Source organism: Octodon degus, unplaced genomic scaffold (genome assembly GCF_000260255.1).
Source record: "Octodon degus isolate 3935 unplaced genomic scaffold, OctDeg1.0 scaffold00195, whole genome shotgun sequence".
NCBI classification, from domain to species: Eukaryota; Metazoa; Chordata; class Mammalia; order Rodentia; family Octodontidae; genus Octodon; species Octodon degus.
The window spans coordinates 1371640-1377837 of NW_004524771.1; the positions used below are offsets into that span (position 1 = coordinate 1371640).

At 39.1% G+C, this 6198-nt stretch overlaps 1 protein-coding gene across 1 annotated transcript in view; it reads left to right on the plus strand.

Moving 5' to 3' along the window:
• The window catches only part of Parn (poly(A)-specific ribonuclease), a 191726-nt gene that overhangs the window by 63826 nt on the left and 121702 nt on the right, over positions 1–6198 (plus strand). The gene's annotated exons all lie outside the window — the stretch shown is intronic.

The window sequence follows — 6198 nt, forward strand, 5'->3', positions numbered from 1 at the left end:
ACCACAATGACAGGCACTCCAAACATGGAACCACTATTACAAATTATTAACTGCAGTGCAGTAGCTTAGTTCACAGGTATCAGTATATATAGTTAGGGTGAGAATCTTTCTAATTAACTCCTAGATTAAAGAATCTTCTGAATATTCTCAGGATCATTGCCTTGCTCATCTTTTACATATAACTGTATGGCTTGGCATTGTCATGTTTCCTAGCTCATGTCCTTTCCCTCTCTTGATCAGTTAGTGCTTGAGATCCTGCTTTCCTTTTACTTGTATTATATCTTTCTCAAGCAGTACATTTTATGGTCTGGCATGGACAGGGGTCTACAGAACAGATCCAGGCTTTACAGAATGGGAGATATGGAACTTCTTACAAAATGGAATTGGTTAAGCCAGTTTATAACAACTTCCATTTAACTACATCCGCCAGCCCTTTTGTTAAATTTTAAGATAGGGTCTAACCAAGTTGCCCAGGCTAACCTGGAACCTGTCATCTTCCGTCCTCAATGTCCAAAGTTGCTGGGATCACAGATGTGTGTTATTACATCCAACTTGTTTTTTTATTAAAACATACCACAATATTAGAAGTTTTTATAACTCACTGAGACCTGTGTGAACATGTACAAATCTGACATCACATAAAGTAAGTGCCTATATTTATATACTCCTGAGGGTCTCTACCTCAGCCTTAAACTGTGTTGGTTCCTTGATTTTCTTGATAATAATCTATTATGTGGGGCAGGAGTGACTGAGAAGTTGTGTGTCTAGCTAGCGGCTTGTTTTGTCCTGCAGACATGACAGAGTTGTCTTTTGATCTGTGGCACGTCAGTGTTCCCATTACCTTGAAAATTCACTCAAAGTTCTTTCTCAGACAGTGATCTTATTTCTTAAATCTAATGTCTATGTCATCACATAAGGCTATAATTTAATCAACCCTTCAAGTATTACCTGTACCCCCCCCCAAAAAAAAGAAAAGGTTTCTAAGACCATCACATGTGTCCTGAGCTTAGGCTTCAATTTTTCACTCTAGAAGTGTGTGTGACTTGGGAAAGGCACCCTCATCCCTATCCCCTCCTGCTAGGCTGAGACTCTGCTTTCTCAGAGGCTTGGGAAACAGCTCAGGGTAGAAGCCTGAGGGCTAGAGGTTCCCAGCAGACAGCAGGGCTGTCTGTGTGGAGCTAATAGGAGCTTTGGGGTTGAGTCCTGTCACTGCCCCTCCTGTGTCCAAGGGCAAGCCACTGCACATGGAAACAGCTTGCCTCATTTTTCATATAATGGGACCCCTGCTTCTCTACCCCTCCTCCATACTCAGAACCACGTGAGGCTTGGCAAGCAAAGCTAAGTATTGTTATTTTAGTTAGGAAGATGGTACTTTAAAAAAGTTTTTTGAGGCCTGCTGGCGGATTAGTTTAGTGACATAGCACCTACTTGCCAAGTGCAAGGTTCTGAGTTTAATTCCTGGTATAAATAAATAAATAAATTTTTTTTCTACACTAAGACAAGAAATTGTTATTTTAGTGAATTTTCTCCCACTCTGTTCTCTGCATTTTTTATATACTGAGATCAGTGTTCCTCATTTACTGATTGAGATACTGGTTATATTTATAGCTTAAAATATACCTAATAAGGAATTTTCAGAAAACATCAAAACAAGTGGCCAGTACCATGTAGATGGCCTTTACTACTATGCCAGCTGCATCTACCGTGGTTTCCCTTGACTTTGCCATAGTGTGCACCTTGAGTCAGTGAGCACTTCCCCTGCAGACATCTTCTCCAGTGCTGGGTGAGGCTGCTCCTCAGGGTCCTGCATTCAGATGACCTTGGTGCTGTTTTTTGTTTGTTTTTAGTTTATTTTTTCTTTAGTATATGTTTGTGACACATAATAATAACATTCATTGGTGTATATATGTATGCATTTTTTTTTTTCCTTTGCACTTGTCTTTTTTGACACAGGGTCTTACTCTGCAGTTCAGGCTGGCCTTGAGCTCACTTTGTAGCTCAGATTGGTCTTGAACTTGCAACAGTCCTTCTGCCTCAGCCTCCCAAGTGCTGGGATTACTGGCATGCACCACCACACCTGGATCATATTCACTTTTTTTTTTTTTCAATCCCATTCTTATTTTTATGAGATTATGATGATACTCTGGGCATTCTTTTCAGTGTTGCATAAATTCTTTTTTTTTAATGTAATTTTATTGATAAACAAATAGTAATGATACAGTTTCAAATCAAATTGGTAGGACAGTTTCAATAATTAACACACTGCATACAATCTTCTTAGTGGTTAATTGCTGTACAAGATGCAGACTTGATTTCCCATTTACAAACACCATTAGAACAAATCACTCTATTCATTAAGAGAATGTAACTATATATCTATCCGAACCACTTTGAATACACAGATACAAAATGGACATTCATCTGTATACCCTTTTTTGGTTAAGTTCTGTTATTTGAATATTATAGGTGTGTAAACTCAGCAAAATATTCTAAAAGAGTCCAGTAGACCATATTCACTTCTTAATCATTCTTACTTCTGCTTCCCCTCCTACCTGCCTCTATCCACAGATCCACTTCCCATCTTTGCAAATCTGCTTCCTGCTAACTTGTTCTCAGTGATCATCAGCATACCCTTCTTGTCCACTTTTTCCCTCTCCTTCCATTGCTATGTGAGAAAGTCTTTAATTTCAAGAGCACATCTAAACATTTTCTTTCATTTCTGTGGAAAATCAGTGATTTCATACATGCATTTATTTGGCAGTGCAGTTTTAAAGAGCTGAAATGCTCTTCAATTCACAGAGGTTTGCGTCTCCATGCAGCATATTCCTGAGTTAGCAAGAGCTTTTTAATACCACATGTAGCTTTTTGTATTTCAAGCATAAAATGAGTTAATACTGATGTTGTTGTGCAATATTTTTTGTATTTGATGGACAACTGGGGGATAGTTCAGCTAAGCCACTGTAGTCCAAGGCAAGATAATGTGTCATCAGCAAGTAACCTTTGCTATTAGTGCCTTCCTTCAAGCAGCCTACTGTGTTTCATGGTTGCCAGAAGATTGTTGGTAAGATTGGAGATTTTAATAAAGGTGACGAGAATCTGATTCATTTTATTCTTTTTTTTTTTCCAATGTTGTCTTTGGTGCTGCATTGGTGACTAAAGCATAATTTGTGACCAGTTCACAGAAATAGATTTGACTTTTGCTAATGAGTTGCCAAGAAAGTGGCTGCTTAAAAACAAACAGGACAGCTGTCAACAGTAATTTTCTCCAAATTGTCATCTTATAAAGAACCTAGGTACTGAGTTTCAGCCAGTGGTAGAAGCCCCGTGTTACCACTTGATGGATCTTGAGATAGTCTTTAGTATTGATTTTAATATTTTTATTTTTCTGAATCAAAATCATTTAGTACAAACAAATCACTAAAACTGTTTTGTTTTTGTTTTTATTTTAGCCATATGTGGTGGCACATGGCTGTAATCCCAGCCTTGGAAGGCTGAGGCAAGAGGATTACTGTGAGTTTAAGGCTAGCTTGGGCTCCATAGTGGGTTCAAGGCAAGCCTGAACTGCATAGCAAGACCCTGTCTCAAAACAACAACAAAAATAAACAAATGGGCCAAGGATATAGTTGAACATCATGGTGCCCGCCTGGCAAGTGTGAGGTCCTGAGTTCGATTCCTGGTTCCAACAAACTATTAAAAAAAATTTTTTGAGAAGTTCATACAAGTCATTATCCAGCTGACTAGCAAATCATCTTTAGTGGTAATTCATAATATAAGGTTAAACACACTGCTTTTCTGTTAACTTGGGGGATGGCAGTCCAGAGTCTGGGTCAGGAGCTCTTAGATGAGACCTAGGAACATCCATCTCCAGCAAGCTCCAGGTAAGGTTGTTGCTATTTTGAGGAACCACCTTTTGATAAGAATTCGAGGTTCTGTGCCCTCAAGAAGCTGTATTTCTGAAAGGAAATTCTTGAGCAACTGTGAAGCATTCTTACATTCTCTGGGACACAGTGTCATACTGTCTTGGTTGCAAAAAGCATTTTGAGAGTCACTTGTGAGTGCCATTCAGCATGTGGGTAACAGAGATGAGATGGCTCTCTGGAGCTGAGGACATCCTGTGTCCTATTGAAAGACCAAGCTGATATATCCACTGTGGTAGCAAAAGACCCTGGAGTATGCTGGGCTTTACCATTGAACCTTTGCAGACCTGTTTCAAAGCCATGAAACGCTGCATCCCCAGTAGTGTAGTTTTTACAGCATGGAAAAAAAAAAAAGGTTCCACAAAGGATTGCTTTTATTTTATGGCATCTACAACATGAACTTGAATTTGTAGTTCTTAGGATAAATTCTGATGTAACTTTGGTCACTGTACTGACTGGGAATTTTAATTTTCATGTTTGATAGGATGAATGTCAATTCTTTAGTAATTAAATGGGAAAATGAAATTTCATCAGAAAGCCTTCAGGACTGTATCAGACTCATGCATAGTCTTGATTCAGTGTGTTGAGCATATTGCAGCCATCTCAAATCCTCATGAAAATTGAAACATTTTATGCCCATGTTGGTCTGTGTGTCTTTTGTAATACCTGCAGAGGAAAGGCCTTGTGGGAGAGGTTGTTCTTTGGCTTCACTCATAGGGAAGGAGCACCTCTTCCTATATGCATGAGCCTCCTGCAGGGCTAGTATGTCTCCTCATAGGTTATGATGAAAACTGTGAAGTTAGCTGATCTATATGTGAAGCATTTCATCGAGTCACTCCAGAGCATTATTTCTGGCTCTTTGACAGCCAGTTTGGATGAGGCCTGCATGTGCTGAAGGTTTTGACTTTCCTTCTAAAGGGCAAGGATATTAGCAGAGTGATGGCTCTCAAACTGCGTGGCAGGAGGTGGGTGGGTGGCTGCAGGGGAAGTTTATTTGGTTCAGCTTTGCAGACACCCAGCTACAGTTTTAGAGTTGGTTTCACAATTGTGTGGCACTTTCCGGAGCCACAGTCTGCCAAGTCACACATCGAGTTGGTTTCTGTGTTCTTCCAGAGTATAGGCCTGTTCATTTCTCTGAAGCCCAGACATGAAGGTGAAGGCATAGGAAAAGAATGAACAGTGCTATTAATAATCTGATTTGACATGGGATCCTATAGATACCAAAACCATGGGGTAAGACTGACTAAACATTTTCAAAAGATGTTACTGGGAAGGTTTAATTATTTTATTTTTTAAAAAGTACTTCCATTTCCTTTCATTTATTTCCCACCAGTCTTGAAACAGCGTCTCATTGTGTTGTTCAGACTGGTCTTGAACTCATTATGTAGCTCAGGCTAGCCTCAAACTTGCAGCAGTCCTGCCTCAGTCTCACCAGTGCTGGGGTTATAGTCATGTGCTACTGTGCCTGGTTATTTTTGAGACAAGTCTTGCTGTGTAGTTCAGGCTGAGCTGGAACTCATGACAGTCTTCCTACCTCAGCCTCCCAAGTGCTGGGACTATAGAGGTGTACCATCATGCCTGTCAAGCTTATTTGAATCAGGTAATATTTACAATTCAGCCAGGCATGATGATGCACACCTGTAATTCCAGGACTCAGGAGGCTGAGGCAGAAGAATTGTTCTGAGTTCAAAGCCATCCTGGGCTACAAATTAAGTTCAAACCAGCCTGAACTGCACAGAGAAACCCTGTTTCAGAAAGACAAAACAAAACATAATATTTACAATTCAGCAGCTATATTACAAGACTAATAGCCTATATATTGCATGACAAAACATATTTTACAAAAAAAATTTTTAATAGTGATGGTGAGAAAAACTGAACTCTTTTTAAGGGTAATTATTGGTTATATTTGTAGGATAGTAGATTTTTTTAACTAGTTTTTGAGGTCCTATGACTTTTTCTATTTTATTATTATTATGTGTTTGGTACAGGGTCTTACAATGCAGCTTGGACTGTAGTGATCATCCTGTTTCAGGATGACAACAGCTGCCAGCAGCTCTTAGTCTGCTGAGCTATCTCACCAGCCCTCTATGACTTTAGAAATACCAAAAATATATAAAGTAATTGAAGACTCAAACTTGTGGTATTATTTTATGTTCTCCCTTACAAAAGGTAAGATAGTACATAGGATACACAAAATAACTTCAAGTGTCATTTTCTGTTAACTTCTAAGAAAAGTTTCTATTGATTTCTCTTGGCTCTTTTAATTCTCATAGCTTTT